The 20,408-nt window shown below is 31.7% G+C and overlaps 1 protein-coding gene across 4 annotated transcripts in view; it reads left to right on the forward strand.

Moving 5' to 3' along the window:
- The first annotated feature begins 6,006 nt into the window (after positions 1-6,006).
- LOC107451950 (LINE-1 retrotransposable element ORF2 protein) overlaps positions 6,007-20,408 on the forward strand; it is a 56,550-nt gene continuing 42,148 nt past the window's right edge. For 3 of the 4 annotated variants that reach the window (XR_011636193.1, XM_071177822.1, XM_016068195.3), the window contains exons 1-2: positions 6,007-6,086; positions 8,762-9,009. The gene's annotated coding sequence lies outside the window, so the exon portion shown is untranslated. Of the gene's footprint in view, positions 6,415-8,761; positions 9,010-20,408 lie in introns of all 4 variants that reach the window. The other variant, XM_071177823.1, reaches the window with a different exon arrangement.

The following is a 20,408-nucleotide window of genomic DNA, read 5'->3' on the forward strand; positions in this document are numbered from 1 at the left end:
ATTTTATTTCCTTTATGGTTTGTAATATATTTATAAATATTTATTGCACGGTTTCAATACATATATGGTTTAAATGTATATGAATATAGATTTTTAAAATTCTTCACTTGATTGTTCTCTCTTAGAAGCGCTTTTAATGTGGTCTTCAATGTTTGGCAAAAAGCTCACTACATCATTTGAGAGAAAGAGAAAAATCCAACAGTTTAAAGAATAAAATTCAAAACACATAATCAATACTAGTAGCTAAAGTTAGAGCTAAATAAGATATATTAGTAGATATTTCTTTATTTGCATACATAATATTCGAACGAAAGGAACAGATATCAACCCGCACCAATATCTTGATTTTCTTACCGTTTTATAAATTATCCATCCCATTGTGGATTGGATTGGTGAAGAGATCCAGCAAAGCCATCCGAAAAGAATTGTACTAACAATTCCTGGGGTTGGTGAGAGATGTCGAATAAGATTGCTTGGTCTCTGATATATTTGAGATAAAGCGTAAGAGAACTTTAGGTATAACAGAAAATAAATTTAAGTACTCAAAATAAATTTTCACAAAATGTGAGAACGGAACGAATCACAGATAACAAAACAATCTTCTAGAACTGCGTAAGTAGCAGCTGGGAGTTGATGAGCAATCGGCGAGCATGGAATTCAAGAAGCGGAGCATGCAAAATGTTAGGAAAACAAGAATAACATTGATGCAAAAAATTTTGCTCAGAAAAAAGTCAAACATGTCAAACCAAAGAGTAACCATTCAAACCTAGGAGTAACCAGTCAAATTTCGGAATAACCAAACCAGTCAAACCGAAGAGTAGCCAAACCAGATAAACCTAGGATGTACCAGTAAGACTTAGGAGTTACCAATCAAACTTAGGTGTTACCAGTCAAAGCTAGAATTAACCAGTCAAACAAGAAAAACCTCGGAGTTACTAGTCAAACCAGCAAAACCTAGCTTTTACTAGTCAAACCAGCAATGGGATTACCAGCAAAACCTAGGGGTTAGCAGTAAAACCAGCCGAACCTAGGGTTACCAGACAAAACTTAGGGGTTACCAGTAAAAATAAGGAATTACCAGTAAAACCAGAAAATCATAGGAGTTACCAGTAAAATCAGCCTGGGAGTTGCCAGAAAAACCTAGGAGTTAGCAGTAAAACCTTGAAGTTAGCAGTAACACTTAAGAGTTATCATTAAACCAGTAAAACCAGTAACAAGTTAAAAAAAAAACAAGTAAAAGTGAATTTGTAAAAAAAATACTATTTTGAAATAGGTTTCGAGAAAATTGATAACTTAAAGTAATCAACATTAAAAAAAAACATTATATTAAACATTATAACATCAACATAAAAAACATAACATCAATAACATTACAATAACATTACAATAATGGGTAAAGAGTGACGAGTAAAAAGTAGCTTAAAAAATAACGGGTAAAAAAGAACAAGTACAGTAAATTCCCGATTCTCGGCGGATAACAGTGAGGTATTCATAAAGAGCCAATATGAGTCGTGATTTATAGCGGTCGAACTACAAATGCAGGATGAAGTTCAAATTTCAAAGAATAGATTCGTAATCCAGCAAAGCAATGATATTGATGGCGAGTAAAAAAATTTAGTGTTCGCAGTCTGGCCTTCATATGATTAATGGGAAAGCATTATCCTCAATCCTTTATTTACTCATTATGTAACACTTTTTTGGAACTCTTAGTTACAAAATTTATAACTAACGAATGATGGGGGTCCCCCTCAAACCACTTATAACAACACAAAACGCTTATAAGTAAACACTTACTAAACAAAACATTTTATAAACACTTAAACACCCACAAAATTCCCCTGAAGGCAAAGGAGCGAAACAAAGTTTTGAATTATTTATGAGCCATATGCATGATTACAGTTACAAAATTGTTGCCAGTTGTTTATTATAGTTTTGTTACGGATAAGAGCTTGTAAAAATGGTGTATGCACATTTCTTCTTATAAGAACTAATTCACGTGTTTCGAACATTGTTTTGTGTGTTCTTTTTTCAATAGTATATGAGCTCTCGAGTAAAAAGTCACCTTGTTTCTGTTTTATTTTAGCCACCTGCCTTACCAACACCAAGAAATAAAAAAGTTGGCTTTTTCATCATGAAATAAAAAAAAATGTAAAAGAACGAAATGCGAAGAAAACTGCTAATTATACTGAGCAAGACAACGGGAGATATTGAAATTCATAATTTATCTATAATAAAATTAAGATTTGTGTCTTAAAGCATTTTGTGGATTATCCGCGTTTCGTGGGCCACTCAATTCCGTGCATAATCAGGAGTTTACTTAACAAAACAATAAAGTAACGATTTTAAAGTACATTTAGAAAAAATCGAAAACTTAAGAGAAATCATAAATTTCAAAACCAAAGTCAAAATATTTATTAATAATCATAATTGTGATAGTGATATGCCACACTCACTCATAATTAATTAACTCATAATCATTAAATCATCACAATGAATTTTATCATAAGTAAAAATTAAAGATTAATTAAAGTTAAAGATTAATAAAAAATTTAAAAAAGAAAAAAAAAAGTTTTTTTTTAGAAAATCAAAAAATTAAAAATAAATAAGTCTCTATAGAATTTTTTTTTAATCCATACTAAAATATTCTAGAGATTTACTTATTAAATAAATTAAGACGGATTAAAAAATTAATTAATAATTTTCAGAGAGCGTTTGAGGAAGCAACCATGTCAGAATAATTATAGCAATTAGGTATTTAGAGGTTTAATAAACTAATTTTCTGAAAATAGTTTACGGACATTATACTTATTTTACAGTATTTCAAAGCACATTTTCCCTGTTTAAAATGTCTTCGTTCTAACTTTTTGATCTCAATTACTTTTCAACACCAAAGGTATTCACGTAGTATATCACCACTGATTCTTCAAAAATAGAGAATGCTTGTTACTGGAATAGTCAATCAATCAATTACTCTTGCAACGTTTAAGTGTTCAACAGGAAATTATAATCATCAAAAGTGTTTCGAAAAAGTTAGCTGTTAAAACTTAAATAATTCATTAAATTCATAAATGTAAAAATTTTTAAGTTAAAAAAATGTTTTTCGGATAATAAATTAAAAATTCCCGAAAAAAATGATTTCTTTCATTTTTGTTATGATAATAAATAAGGATTCATTCATTAATAATTCATCATTAATAATGATAAATAATGATTCATATTTGTAATTAATACTTATATTTAATAAAGTAACGAAAAACAAGTAAAAAGTACTAACTTTAAAAAGTAACGAAGTACAAGTAAGAGTAACGTATTTTACTTTTAATTTCTTTACAAGAAACTAAAGTATAAGTATTTCCATATATGGCGGTGAGTGTTTAGCAGCGACCAAGGGTGTGTGATATCGGTCCTCTTTATACTGTTGTTGTTGTCACTTGCCACCACCAGCGAACTTGCTTGATGAAACCAAGTGAGTTTAAGGCCAGGGTGTATTTCTTGTTTTTCAGTGGTGCCATCTATGATCAAGAATGCGACTTCAGCCATAAAAACGGCGTTCCCATTCATACATGCATTTATTCATCCACAGATCGTAATTTTGATGTGAACTAGATCACGATCAATCTCCAATTCAGTACCCTCAGATGTATGATTTGTTTTGGGAACATGTAGGATTTTGTGACCCGACAGATTAGATATGCATTAGTCACCATTTACTAAACGGGGAGTCTTCGGCAGTTGCGGATTGAATTCAAGACCTCTTGAACATGGACCCAACGCCCTACCAACCAGGCCATCCAACCCTTTTCTTTAAACTGTTCTACCTAAAAGTGCTAGACTTCGACCAATATCCCGTAATGTAACTATAAAACGATGTAAATAAAGTATTTGTACAGAACCAGTAGCGAAAAAGTGTTATTTACATTCTAATTTAATTACAGGTGCTGCTCGTTGGTTAATTATAGGTGCTGCTCACCCTTCAAGAAAAGTTTTCTTGAAGAAAAGCTTTACAACCACCATATTGTTTTGTATTACTTTTTTAACTGTTTTTAAGAATTATCTAATTGTATAAAAAAATCTGTGCCTGGAGAGCCTTATTGGTAGCATGTGGAGCCCGTGTTCGTGAGAACGGGAGTTCGAATCCCACCGGTCATAGGATCCCCGTGTGACTGGTGCACATTTAATCTGTCAGGGTCACAAAATCCTCCACGTTTCCATAACAAATCAATAACTCAGTAGAGAGTAATCAATTAGAGATTGATCGATCTCTGGTTCAGGTCAAAACTGTGGTTTGTGGATAAATTAATGAAGTGTGATTGGGACCTCTCTGTAAAACTGGCTGTTATGTGTTTGTGGCTGAAGTCGTATTCTTCACCATAGATGGCGCCACTATAAAAAGAAGAAACGCACCCTCTGTTTAAAATTTTGCTTGATTTCACAGGCTTGCTGGTATTGGTAAGTAATATTGGTATAAGTAATAACGTATTGGCGTAAGTAATAACAACAACAATGAAAATATATTAGAATTTTAGTGTTGCACAACGTCTCACTGATAAAAATTCTCATTACATACGCTAATATTTTTGGTGTTTTGATAAATCAACCTTCAAATATAATTCCTTACATTAAAATATCGTTCAAATAAATTTTTAAATTCTACCAAGATTTAATATTATGCAGTACAATTTTAATTCAGTTCTTCAACTTGAATGTATGGTATCTCAATTTCGATCCTCTACGGGAGAAATGGCTACCCCGCTTTGGTAGTCTGATGAACAGCGCGCGAAGTCGAGCTTTTTACGGTAGAACTATATATCGAAGACTGATACCGCACACCCTCTGTTTGCTGGTAGTCTAATTAAAGACGTGGCCCATCCACTCACTGTCTGCTGTCTGTGAGGCTTGACTTCCAGAGATTTACTAGGAACCGCTTCTTAACTATCAGTCTACAGCAGGTCATCTTAAAAGACCTATATATCATCTAAAGGGGTACAGTAGCCTCTATTGACCTTTTTTTTTGTTTGTTTATTTGTTTACTTCTGATCACTATTTCATAGCTTGCCAAAATACAAAATTTGAGAATAAAAATAATTTTCTTTCTCCAAAACCAACGTATGCGCAAATCCACGCAAACCAAAGAATATATGAGCCATACCATATGTATGAACCAAAGTCCATATGAACGCGATTTTCTTATTTATTCATTAACTTTCATTTTTAAAAAAAACCAGTTTGATAACTTTTATTTATTGAAAAGTGTTCAATAAAATCTACCAATTTTAAATTTTAAGGTGGTAAGAATTTTCAAGAAATTTTAAATTTATTATTATACTTTAGAACAAGGCTGTCCAACTGCAAAGAGTCCACGGGCCAGAATTCCGGTCACTGATCACCTGGCGGGCAGCAGTTTGAAAAAGTTGGACAATACCCTCTTACCTCTTATAAATACAATAACAATTAATAGTTGAATTATTAATTATAAAACAATGGAACAGAGGGATTATAAAACAATTTGTTTACATTTTAATGGGAAAACTGAGGCCGATCAGCCTGAATAAGAAGTTGGCGGGCCACATGCGGCCCGAGGACCGCCAGTTGGACTTGTTGCTTTAGAAGAAAGTTTTAAAATGCAACCTTAATATTTAAAACTTAGTAATGACGTTCAATAGACCGGTTATATATATTTCTACAATAAGTGCATGTTTATGCATTAGTACAGGTTTAAATTAAAATAAAAGGGAACTCATTGGAAAATATTGATTAGTTGTTTTATAAATGAGCAAATCAACTTTTGAGGAAGTACCCAGGACACTTTATTTGAAATAAAATAAAGAACTTTCCAATCGCAATTTCGCCATTCTAAATTTCACAGGTACGATGCCATAAGGAATTTTCCAGATTTTAAACACATTATTATGAAAAATAACATCCATGATGATTCAGAACATTATATCCACGCAGCATTCAAAAAATGAAACAACAGATAGAAAGACGGTTTTGGGAACTGAAACTAATCTGGTTCATAAGAAGTTGATAAGATATTAGCTATCTTTAACAAGTATACCAAGTTCAATACGTCTCATCTATCATCTGTAAGTAAAATCTAACCTTTTTGTGTAGTTGATTGGCGTATTTTTAATAATATGGTATTTTAGGAATAGTTATTGAGTTGGCATTATATTTTATACTCGTTAGATACTTTTTTTCTTGTGATCGAGCTTATTCTTTTTTAAAATTTAAAACATGTTAATTAATATGCTAAGAGGAAAGCTTTTTTTAGGGTAACAGGGAAAAAAAATTTTAAATCGCGGTATTAAAATTATTAACTGATCCTGAAAAGTCCGGTTTATAAGAAGTTGATAAGATATTAGCTGTCTTTAACAAGTATATATCAAGTTCAACACGCCTCATCTATCATCTGTAAGTAAAATCTATTAATTTGTGTAGTCGATTGGCGTATTTTTAATAATATGGCATTTTAGGAATAGTTATTGTGTTGGCATTATATTTTATACTCGTTTCATACTTTTTTTTCTTGTGATCGAGCTTATTTTATTACTTTTTTTTTAAAACTTAAAACATGTTAATTAATATGCTAAGATGAAAGCTTTTTTAGGGTAACAGGAAAAGGAAAAAAATGCTTGAATCATGGTATCAAAATTATTAACCGATCCTAAAAAGTCTATGCCAATGTTGGTACATCTTTGTACAACTTTCTATTTGGATAACAAGTGGAAAAACTTTTCGATAAGAAGGACTTCAGTTGAGAGCTCGTTTTCAGCATTCGCAATAGCTCAGCCAGTTTAACAAATCAATTTATTCAAATATATTCAATATTCTAGCTAAAATAATAATAAATATAAACTGTATTTCACTTGAAAATCTAAAAAGAAAAGCACAGCATCGAAAAATAACAAAAAATAACCATTTTAATTAACTTTCACTTGACAATCTTATACCACAAAAATACAAAAGAATATCTGGATTTCTTTTAGAAAATCTTTAAAAACGCAGCATTAAAAAATAACAAAAAACAACCATTTCAATTTTCTTAAAAATAGATAAGTTTCATTTTTTATAGATATGATAGAGTTTGAAGGGTCAGAGCCCCGAGTGTGGACTATGAGGATTTGTATTCAAATCCCTCTTATGACCAAGTAACGTAAGGGACTTGCAATTTGTTTGGTAGCTTTTTATTGTTTTTAAAAATAATTATTTTTTGAAAAATAGCTTAAGGGAAACATCATTTTCTTTCCTCAAAAACATTTAGAGTACAAGTAATATTTTTTAAGCATACTGTGAACAATGAAAGCAAAAAATAACTGTTTTGAAATTAATCATTCTAAATTTATATTTTTTGAACACCCTATTTATTACCTATTAGTTTAATGCATTGTAATGGAAGCCTTATAACATATGAGGCTTTGAATGCTAAATAAAATAGTGAACTCTAAACATATTTCATTATGAGATAAATTACCATTCATATAACTCTATATTTCAATAGTTTTTGATAAATAAATATATTTTAGATATAGTTATTTAAACTGTTTTGGCAGAAATTATCTTACCGCTTAGTTTATATTTGGTAATAATTGGAATATTAAACGATTTTAAATTTTATTTTTTTATTACGTTAATTAGTGCTTATTAAATCAATTACGCTCTCACCGAAATATAATTTTTTTAAAAACAAAATTTGATAGGTCATTGCTTTTAATTTCACGACTTTACAAGAGTAAACTAATAAAACTTTGTAAGGAAATTTTTTCCCGTATTTCAGTTATGGAGATCATTAATTTTATATGCAAGAATAATATATAGTATTAAAAGTAAATTAATTTAAAAAATAATTCCAGAACAAAGCCTTATAACAAATGATGCTTTATATGCTAAATAAAATATCGTACTCTAAACATATTTCATTATAGGATAAATTACCATTTATATAACCAGCAAATGTAAGTAAACCCAATAAACCAACAATAAACAATAATTGTTTTAAACTAGCTTTCTCTTGGTTTCTACTGTCCCGCAGTGGACTGATCGTTAAGACACGGTTCCCAGTAGATCACCGAAGTCAAGCGTCACTGACTGCTGTCAGTGTGCTGGTGGCTGACCACTTGGATCAGTCTGTGTAGGAACCGAGGATGTGCGGTATTGGTCCTCGTTAAACTGTTCTACCGTAAAGTGCTCGACTTCGCGTGCAGGTCGTTGGGCTACCGAAGCGGAGGTGCCATCCTCTCTGCAGAGGATCAAAATTGTGATGGCATGTCTTCGGATCATCCTCAGGGATGTTTCCCGGACCGTCGCCAATAGCCCATTGTGCAGCTCTAGTGCGACGTAAATTAACAAATCAATCAATCTATATTTCAATGATTTTCATTAAATAAATATATTTTGGATATAGTTATTTAAACTATTTTTGGCAGAAATTTTCCTCATTCAAATTAACCTCTTTGTAAATATTTGTCAATAATTAGAATATTTGTGCAAACGATATTATATCTTATTTTTTATTACGTTAATTAGTGCTTTTAAAATCAGTTAAGCTCTCTCCGAAATAGATTTTTTTAAAGACAAAATTTGATAGGTTTCTGCTTTTAATTTCACAACTTTACAAAAATAAATTAATTAAATTTTGAAAAGACATTCCCCCCATATTTTAGTTACGGAAATCATAAATTTTATACACAAGAATAATAAATTGTAATAAAAGTAAATTAATTTAAAAGTAATTCCAGAACAAAGCACTTTCTATTTTTAGATTGACTATTGTTTTGTCTTGAGGCCAATAGATGGCAGGCTATGCTTTTTATTAGTTGAAAAGAAACTTGTACTTTAGCTAGACAGAAGAAAAAGGATAAAACATGAAACAAACGTGACGTAATTGAGAGTTGCGACACCTTTGAAGTCCGATAATGTTCTCTCATGGCAACGTTTGTAAATACAAATTTAAGCACGATACAACATTTTTTCACCAGTTGTGAGCTGCCCTAAAGATTATTTTTACAGGTAAAGTTTTCATTTCAATATTATCCTTTTAAGCTCTTTTCATAAATTAAAACTTTGCTTGCCAAGTTAATTAAATATTTATCATCAAATTAAAAGAAAGATTAAAAATATTTATACTTCGAAATTATAAAATTTGATCATTTTAAAATAATTGGTTTCTTTTGAAGAATGAATTTTAACAGGAATTTCTTGTAGATACAGATACTTATTATAGTCATATTTAGTAGTAATAATTTACTTCATTTTAATAAAATTTCGCAATTAAGTTTTTGAAATTAATACCACAAAGGGATTTTCTTCTTTTTTAAAATATGTGCACTTCTTTACTTTTATTACTTGCTTTAATTAGCTTTTTTTGCATGTTTTAGCATGGAAAATTAATTATTTCTCAAGGATTGTTTAAGAGTTTTAGAAATAATGAAATTGCTGTTTGGAAAGGAATTATTTATTCCAGATTTATATTTTTAAAAACCATGTTTTTTTCCTATTAATTTAATGCATTGTAGAAGTCATAGTATCATAGAAGTAAATGAAAAAACTATATACTTAAATCTTATGTTAATATTATTTTGGGACAAAAGTATAAGATATACGTGAAATTCATAAAAATATTATGATAAAAGATTCATTTTATTAGGGAAAGCATAACCTGGCATATTTGGATCCTATGTTTCGCATTCCATTAGTACTTTTAAGGGGTGAAGTTTCACTTTTTTAATCGAACTTCATATTCATCCACTGACTTACAATGAGGATGCCAGGAGGGTAACGTCCCCAAATATCCAATTGACCACTAAGGACACTTAACCCTTTACGCGGAATTTTTATTAAACATAATTTTAATATTTTCTTCATTATTTTATTTTAATTTAGGTCAAAATAAGTGAAAAATATTTTTTTAACGTTTTAATAATTCATGGTTTTGAAATACAGTTTGAAACCCACCTATGTCTTTTTTTTGCGTTAAATGTAAAACACGACTCACTTCTAAACCGTAATATTTCAAATTTGCGCTGATTTGCTGATCTAAGATAAACAGTTATTCTCATTGAAATTATTTTAATTTAAAAAAACAATTTTGATATTTTGTGAATATGAATGAATTTTTTTAAAAATTACTTTTTCGTATATTTTGCATTTTAGTACAAATATAATTCTGATAATCTAACAGATTTTTTAGTAACTATTAGACCAATATACAAAATACAATAATATATTTTTGTTTCAAATATGAGCGCCAGATAGGTAGAAAAGTACTTTATTTACGTCGCACTAGATCTATAACAATGGGCTATTGGCTACGGTCTGGGAAACATCCTTGGGTATGATTCGAAGACATACCATCTCAATTTAGACATTGATCTGACAGGGAAGGAAATTTTCTCCTGATTCCTGTGCCCATGGTACTGCTCAGAAACAGATCACAGTACTTGCGATTCCACAGATAACATATCTCAAGTACTCGGTGAGTCACAGTGGAGATAAGGATTCTCTGATCACTGGGCTATCACGTTCCATTTGAACGCAAGAAAAAAAAATATATTAAAGGGACACCAGTGTCCCGTCTGCATCAAAGAGTTGAGCTCGAAATCCATTACTATTTGTTCCAGAAATGGATTGATTGTTAAAACACTGTTTCCAGTAGGACGCCGAAGTCAAGCATCACTGGCAGCGGTCAGTGAGCTTGGAGATGACCACTGATCTGTTTGCGAAAGGACCTAAGGTGCACGTTATTGTTCCTCGTAAAATATGTTCTACCATAAAGTGCTCGATTTCATGTGCAGGTAATAGGGTTGCCAAAGCTGGGGAGTCATGCATTTCCGTTGCAGATGATCGAAACTGCGATGGCATGTCATCGGAATATCCTCAGGGTTGCATCCCAGATCAGCAAAAATGCCCCTGGCATCCTCACTAAGGATCGGGTGTCTCCGGTTTCAAAACCCTATCATGTAGTAGCATGTAACAATCTTTAATGAAATTATTGTACTTCTTTTCAATAAAAAATTCGGTCCCTGACGACACTTGAGAGCCTGGGTTTAATAACCAAGTAACTCCAGATTCCTAATTCGCTGATGATTGTCTAATGAAATTTAATTTAATTTTATTTAACTAGTGTTCATGTGTTCATTTCAAAGTGTGTTTATTGCAAAGACGACTTATAAGCCCTAGCCAAGTTAAAGAACAGACCTTAGAAAGAAAATAGCTAAAATACACCCTGGTTTACTGTGGGATTCGAACCCACTACCTGCACGCTGAAAAGCGTTTGGGGGATCAACGAGACCTCTCTACCAAACAGGTCCCCAATGAAATCAAATTCGATAAGATAAAAGTGACCAGTGCCCTCAGAAAACCAAAAATCTGATAGAGTAAAATTTCTAAAAAAAGATTCGAAAACTCACATTTTTACCTTTTCAATTACTTAAAAATTATTTACATTAAAGAATCACTGAGAATGACTTTTGTTCTCAGAATATTAAAGTGGAAGGTAAAGCAAGGAGTTTACGAATATCTGCATAGAAATTCCAGTACCATTCCTTTAGTTTCTTGGTAGCTTGGACGCTGGTCAGCTTAGTTTCGATTGTTTCCACTCACAATATTTATTGTACAAAAGAGATTCGATTTATTTATACCAAAGCAGGGGGGCCATCCCTTCTGCGGAAAATCAAAATTATAATAGCATGTTGTCTTCGTTTTACCTCAGGGATGTTTCTTAAACCGTAGCCTATCGCCCAATGTGCAGCTCTAATGCGATGCTGATAAAGTATTATTACTACTACTGTGCTCATTACAAAGTACAGATAAGTCCTGGAGAAGTTGAAGAACAGGCAGGTGAACTTAGTGAAGGGCAAAGATGCATTAAGAGTTTATGGTGGAATTTGAACCCAGCACCTCTATTCTGTAGAGTGTTTGGTGGGAAGACGAAACCACTCGTCCAGGGAGGCCCCGAATCGATTTTGCACTTGTATTCAGTTTTTGCACTAATCGAAGGCACTATATCGTGCACGAGAAAATTTTCAACAAAATAAGCATGAGTTGGATTTAACTTAATGCATTTAGCCCTTCACTTATTTCCCTAAATTAGAGTATACACCCCTTGTCCTCCCGCTTTCAACCTGACCAAACTTTCATTAGACAGTTTTAGTCGACCGATTTCTTCAAACATGTAATAATGCTTGCTTGTAGCAAAGGAGCTTTTTCTCTAAGTTTCATTTTTAGATATTAATATGCGTATTGATAGGTACGGTACTTTTATTGACTTCGTACTAGAGTTGCACAATGGTTTATTGACGATAGTCTGGGAAACATCCTTGAGGATGATCCGGAGTCATATCGCTTTTTATGGAGAGGTCACATTCACACACCACACATTCAGTCGTAGATCGTAATTTTGACCTGAACCAGAGCACGATCAATCTGCGTTCTAGTACCCCCAGTAGTATTGATTTATTGGAACTTATAAGACTCAGTGATCTCGACAGATTTAGAGTGCACCAGTCACCATTTTTTACAAGAGGAGTCTTCGACCGGCAGAGATCGAACTCATGATTTCTTGGACATCATGATCTAACAATTTGCTTCCAACCATCGTAATATATATTTCCGCTCTGTGGCAAAAATATTTACTCTGGTCCGAGTTATTTGTGGTTGCAATTACAACATTCTCCATATGTTTAATTTACTGTTACTCTTTAAAGAACTATAAACTGAAAATAGCGAAACGTTATGATAACAATATCAGAGACAACCAAGCGATAGTCTACGGCTGGTGGGGATAAGGCTGGTAGGGATCGAACTCACGACCTTCCGGACATGGGCTCAACGCTTTACCAGCCAGTATGCATATTGAAAGGGAGTTTTTGTTAATTGAATAAATGCAACTGTTTTTATAATAGTAAATATTTTCGAAATGTTAAAATTTTCAAAATATGTCTACGTTATATTATAAAAAAAGATTAGAAACAAAGCAGATTCAAGTAGATTAAGTCATTCTAGTAAAAAAAAGTGTAAAAAAAAGAAGTATAAGTTTGTTGGTAAAATCTTTGGTAGCTTTATATTCCAAAAAGTGTTACTAACATGACTTAATAATATGACTTAATAATATATAAATAATATTCCACTTTTTTTTTCTTCTGTTCAAAATTTGTCCTTTTTTACAGGCAGTAAAAAATCAGTAAGGACTAGATAATATAAGGACTAAATTGCTACAATGTTCAAATTTTTTTTAAAAAAATATCTTTTTGAGTGAATAAAAATAAAAATTCTCTGGAAATTTTCATTATAGCTTTGTGAATTTTCTTTGAATATTTTCTGAGAAATATAAAACAAATTTATTGTTTTTAGTCAACTCTATTCTTGTCTAGTATCAGATTTAGAAAGAAGATTTGCTCTAAATGGAAATAACACAAAAATGAATGAAATCAAGAATTTGAAACTTTTTGATATTGTTTCCAGTGTTGTTTTGATTTAGTTGATGTTAATCATTCATTTAAATTAGTGATTCGAGTAATTTTTGAATAACTGATGAAAATACGTGATCAATCGTTTCAAATCGATCGGATCTAGCAAAATCTGTTATTTTTTCGACAAGGGTTCGAATAAGTGTTTTAAACTAGTTTATTTTTATTAATCATTCAATTTAATTGATTATAATCTACTGATTTCAACTAGATTTTAATAAGTTTTTAAGTTGATTAAAAAATTAACTGAAATTATTTATTTCTAAGCCAAAAAATAGGACAATTTTGTTACGACTCTTTAATTTCAAGTCCATCTTTACGAATAAAATTCGTTGACATGTTTTGGAATTGTTTCCAATAAACTTAATCAAGTTCATAAATTTTAATATGTTTTTAAATCAAAATTAATTTCAAAGAACTTTTTTTTAAAATTTGTTATTAGCAAATGGTGCTACAGTTTCAAAAATACTACTCAGTCGCTTGTAATCAGTCAAACGCATTGGTATTTAGAACAATTGCATTTCGGCGCTTGTAATTGGTCAAAAAATAACATCGTATGATGGTATTCTGTTGCGGTTGCTACCGATAATAACGACTGGAAAGTACAAACATAATCTTAATTACATTTCGACACAAATCATCACGGAGTTTTAAGAATAACATGATAAAAACTCCCATAGTTTTTTTTTGTGTGTTAAGAGTCTTTGCATCAAATAAAACCGTGGCAGTTATTGTTATAGCCGCAGCAGTTTACGTAATCGTTTGAAGTTGAACTATTCTTTTCCAGTTCATAATTACGTCACGTTTTCTCGAACCACCAATTACCTATTTTACTACCTAAAAGTTCTCTGATATGGCAGCAGTTAGATCTTGAAGTCGTGAACGCAATCCGAATAAAGATTCATATATTTTTTTCATGGGCCCCATTTACTTGCATTAGTGTAGTATGGAGTATAAAGCAAAATACCAACTTAAGAATCCACTATGGTTATATGGCTAAGATAATAAAGATAGGAGAGTTATCTTTCATTACATTAATTAGCAATGTAAGAAAATTGCGAACATACGATATAGTTGTTTACAATATATATTAAGGGCAAAGTTTTGTAAATTATAAATGACCAAAATTGTTTTAACTCTACTTTATTAGTTAGTGTTTTTCATTGAGTGTATGGAGAAAATGTACATAATGCTTTATCCATGTTAACCAGGAAGAAATAGTTAATTGACTTGGTGACTGAACTAGCAGTGCTCGCAAGTTTGATTGCCAAATCTGTAAATTACGATAAAACAATTAAGTCTCGGCCTGTTTGAATGCAATTTCAATCATCAAATATTAAGAAGCATAAAATTTAGAAACTAAAGTTTTGGTTTTAGAGTGCACGAACAATCAGTCCATTATATGAAAGCACTCTTAGAGGCATACAATGACATTGACGTTGATGGGTTGCTATAATATGCTCTAGTTAGATAGTTAGTTAGATATAATATGCCTTAGAGATCACGTGTATATATCTTTATTACTTTGGCTAGACTCCACTTTAAAGTAGTCACTCGAATCGAGTGACTGTAATGTTATTATAAGGTGCTGCTACCATTAGTTTCATCATGTATGTCTCAATTGCTTTACATAGGCGAAACTTCATGTACATGAAAAGACCAATGGTAGGAATACAAAATTTCCTTAAAAGTTTCTATCCTCATGCATCTATCATAATTATTTTACCAAGACACCACTTTAAGGCAATGTTCCATCAGGTGTTCCTACTATTAGTTTCATCATGTATACCGTAATTACTTTACCTAGACACAACGTCATATACACGAGGAGACCAATGGTAAAAATATCTTGACAAAATTTCCTTAAAGAGTGTTGCTGCTATTATTAGTCTCCTCATGAATATATGGTAATTATTTCACCTTGACACTACTTCATATACAGGTGGAGACTAATGCTAATGTAGCAATACTTCGAAAATTTTTCTTTAAAGTGCTGCTATCATTAGTGTCCTCGTGCATATATCGAAATTATTTTATCTAGCTTTCACTTTAAGGTAATGTTTTTATAATGTGTTGATACCATTAGTTTCGTAGTGGATATCGTAATTACTTTACCCAGGCACCACTTCATCTACACCAGGAGACTAATCGCAAGAATAATACCACAAGAAAACGACCTTAAAAGGTTGCTGCTATTAGTCTCCTCGTGTATCGTAATTAATTTTCTTAGAATCCACTGTTATTATAAGGTGTTGTTACAATTAGTCTCCTCGTGTATCGATTGTAATGATATTACCTAGACACCACTTAAGGTTAATGTTCTTATAAGATGTTGCTACCATTAGTTTCATCCTGAAAATAGTAATTATTTTACCTAGACACAATTTCATACAAACGGGAGACCAATGATAGGACTAGTTCAAGAAAATTATTTTATATTGTTGCTATCACTAGTTTCCTTATATATTATATGTATCCTGATTATTTTACCTAAACACCACTATATGGAAATGTTCTTTAGCTAACTTCTAAGAAAAAGGTGAAAATTAAACAGCGTTATTTGACCACTCGAAACAGCTGATTCAAAAAAATTTTTTTCTTGAAAATTTAATAAAAATAAAGGTCTTCAACGTCAAAGACGTTTGATGAGTTACAACTGTCCAGTTACTTCTCGTTGATCTTTTAGTTCCGTGTTTATTCAGTGTTGAATCCTCTTTTAGAAAAAGAACTAAAAGTAGACATGAAAATAGCCACTTCGCCTCCACCCGTTCCGTGACGAGTCAAAGAAAAAAAAGTGGCGAATGAAGTTAAATAAGCAACCGGTCAATTTTCACAATTTTTTTAAAAAAAATTGTTTTATTGCGCATCGAATTTCCTTGCACGGCGAAGTCGAATCAGTATGTTTAACCGAATTATGTCATATATTATTTTTATTATTAAACTACCTATTGAAAGCTGTATATTATTTCTAATATGAATCTAAAAAATAAATGATGATGTCACCTTAGAGGCGGCATTAACAGTCACCACACTAAAATTAAATATTTTTATTCAGTAAAAATTAGTAACCACATTATTTTAAGAATTTTAAAAATTATATAAAAATACTATATTATGTATTTTATATGATTTAGTGCTATATTTGCTCAAACAGCATTTGAAAGTACTTGCAGTGCAAAGGGTTAATCCAAGCAAAAAATAAAATGCTAAAAGTAGCTATTAAATGAATGGAACCAATCGGTATAGGTTACTGACCCATTAAAGTTGGTGGAAAAAGTGGCGATTTATTTAAAGACTACCGGTCACTGGCTACTAACTGAACTTTCAAATTTTCAGATCTGACTAAAACTGTTTCCTACTCCAAAAGAAAGCTCTTTTGACAAAGTTCACGAGTAGAGATAACCTCCGCTAGAATTATTTGAATCTAGTAGATTTTGTTTAATTATCCAAAATTTGAGTAAATATATTAAAAATTATTCTACGTTATGCTAAAATGTTTAAAAGTAAAATGATTAATTTTATGTATAATACTTAAATATCACAATAAAATTTAAAATCAAGTTTTCGAATTAAATTTTTTTTAATAGTTTTTATGAATTCACTTGGTTCTAAGCTGCTTATTTCTAAGGAAAAATAATATTTTCTGCTGTTATTTCTAAGTTTACGGGTAGAGGGAGCCTCCGCTATAATTATTCGAATCGAGTGGATTTTGTTTCATGATCAAAACGTTAATAAATGCATTAAAAATATTTTATAAAAATATTATATATGCTAAAAAATAAAATGCTTCATTTTTTTATGTATAATACTTAAAAATCACTAAAAAAATTTAATGTTAATGATTTGAAGCTTTCTTATAAATTTTTTTTTGTTTGCACTTGTTTTATTACGTTTTAAGTTGTATTTCATTCAAGTAAAAGTCACGTTTTCTTCTATTTTTCGTAAGTTCACAGGTGGGAAGAACCCCAACTAATTCAAATCTAGTGGATTTTGTTTCATGATCAAAACGTGAAGAAGTACATTCAAAAGAATTTTACGATATGCTGAAAAGTAAAAATGGGTATTTTTTTAATGTATATTACTTAAAATTCACAAAAACTGTAAGGTTAATCAAATTCTAATTTTTTTAAAATTTCACTTATGAGTTTAACTTTGTTTTAAGCTGCATATTTCTAAGTAAAAATCCTATTTTTCAGCCATTTTTCCCAAATTCGCCGTAGCCACTTTTATTTTTAGAATCTAGGGGATTTTGTTTCATAGTCGAAAAGTGAAGAATTACATAAAAAAAAAATATCTGTGACAATATGCTAAAAAGTGAAATGAATAAATTTTTATTGAATAATTAAATTTTATATAATTCTATAGAATTGAATAATTAAATATATTACATACATTAAAAATATTTAAATGTGCTTATGTTTTTTTCTTTCTTTCTTTTTTTTTCTTTTTTACTTAAGAGTTTACTTGGTTCTAAGCTGCATATTTCTAAGTAAAAATCCAATTTCTGCTTGAAAGAGGATATCGATGACTATTTCTAAAAATATTGATTAATCTTAACCATACTTTTTGAGCGATTCAAGCCTAATTTTCAACAGTATCCTATCTTTCACCAACTATAACTCAGCTAAACAGCAAAATCTAATTTTTTCAGTTAATTATAAGATATGTAAAATATTTCCTAAATTTTACAAATTTCTTTTTTTTTAATTGTAGTCCTGGGCCAATTAGGCAAGGGGTGCGATTGTTCTTGCTTTCCAGTGGCGCCATTTATGGCCGCGAATTCCACTTCTGCCACACCCATACGTCATATCCGTTTATAGGGTGGACCCAATCATACATCCATTCATTCATCCACAGATTTTGTAATTTTGTAATTTTGTAATAATTTTGATCTAATAATTGTTGTAATATTGATCTGAAATGGAGAACGACCAATCACCAATTTAGTAGCCCCAGAGGTATTGATTTGTAATGGGAACATGGAGGACTTACTGACCCAACAGATTTTCCGTGCATCAGTCACCAGTTACTACGCGAGGATTCTTCTGTTCAGCTGGATTCGAACTCCCATTCTCACGAACGTGAATCTAGCGCCCTGCTAACAAGGCTATCCTGGTCTTTTTTTTAGTTAAAACATATGATCAGATAACATGATTAATCTATATAACTAACTTTTTTTCTCTCATTAAATTGAAGCAAATCGCATGAAATGTAGTGTAAATGCGAACAAAGAAAATAACAGGAATCCATTACTTTCCTCTATTACAGTAAAATCTCTCACACGCTGCTCAAATTTATACACGAAAGGAAATTCTCATTCTATTTCATTTCCATTTATCCATCCGGGTGTTTTAACAAAATTTGTGCCAAGTCACGAATATCTGAATTTGTGATGAGAAAATGGACAGTTTAATCGATTTCTTTGCAATTTATACTATAGACTTTTGAGTCTTTTTTTTCCATCATCAAACTTTTTTTTCTTTCCTTCTCTTATTTTATTTTATATTATACTAAATGACAACTGAATCGTTCCTTTTCTCAAAAAAGAATAAATGAAGAGCTGTTTTATTCTAGATTAGGTTTTTAATAATGATTTTGTTCGATTAACGAAAAACTTTACTAAAACAAACAAACATTTCTATTTAGTTTAAAAAAAGACACTTGTCAAAAATTACAGTTTTTTTTTCTTCTTTACCCTAAGACGAATGTTTCAAAACAAATGGTCACAATTGTATAGGGTTGTAGGGAATGAGCTGTTATCGACAATGTCAACCTTCATCTATGAAAAAGTACCCCAACATTGAATCGAGTTAATTTGTCTTATATACTAGTGAATTGCAATTGTATTTTTGTAGTGGTAGACACATTACAGAACTCCCCCACCAGAACTATAGCTGTAATAGAATTCGATGAATGGATACCACTAGTTGATTCATTGCAGTTTCATGAGAAGCCGGGAGAGCTGTATTAAGATCACCGTACTTTTGAGTGCTGATCGTGTGAGCTGTATTAAGTTCACGGTCATGGTTTCTCCTGTTTTGCCTTTAGCAGTCTAGTGAATACGTTGCGTTTGAACGAGAGTGAGTAACACAAGTAAGGAGGACGAGACAGCGTAAGGAGGATAATGTCGCAGTCACAAGTAGCAAGTCAACTGTTTAATGTGGACCATCCATCGAAGTAGGCGTGTTCAAATCGAAGTGGGCGTTACTGTCAAGATAGCCGTGTTCGTATCGAAGTAGGAGTTTTGGTCAAGGTAGGTGTGTTCACAACGTAGTGGGCGTTACTGCCAAGCTAGGCGTGTTCACATCACGTACAAAGGTCACCAATGTGGGGAAAAATGTTTAGACAATGTCAACCTTCATCTATGAAAAGGTATCCCAACATAGATTCGAGTTAATGTGTCTGACATCACCGAAGAGCCATTACATTATGACCACCCTGCTAATAAAATGTAGGATCACCTTTAGTCCTCAAAACTGCTAGCACCCACCTTAGCATTGATTCCACAAGGTGCTGATAGGTAGTCTGAGGTATCTGGTACCAAGCGCTCACCAACTGGTAATGCAATTCCTCACATTGCGAGGGGGTAGCGTGGCAGCACGAATTCGGTTTTCCAAGTAGGACCACAAATGCTCTATTGGATTAAGGTCAGAGGAATTTGGGGGTCAAGACATGACTTGAAAGTCACTGGAATGCTCCTCGAACCAATCCATGACGATTCGACCCTTATAACATGGTGCATTATCCTGTTGGTAAACACCATCCCCCGCAGGAAAAACTGTCGTCATGAATGGGTGAACCTGGTCTGCAACTATGTTCAAGTAGTTTACAGACATCAGGGATTGTTCTATGAGGATTATGGGTCCTAATGTGCCCCATGAAAACATTGTTCCTGGGCGAGAAACCATGAAAACCTGGGCGAGCCCATTGTTATAGATGGAG

Source organism: Parasteatoda tepidariorum, chromosome 2, assembly GCF_043381705.1.
Source record: "Parasteatoda tepidariorum isolate YZ-2023 chromosome 2, CAS_Ptep_4.0, whole genome shotgun sequence".
Taxonomy (NCBI): Eukaryota; Metazoa; Arthropoda; class Arachnida; order Araneae; family Theridiidae; genus Parasteatoda; species Parasteatoda tepidariorum.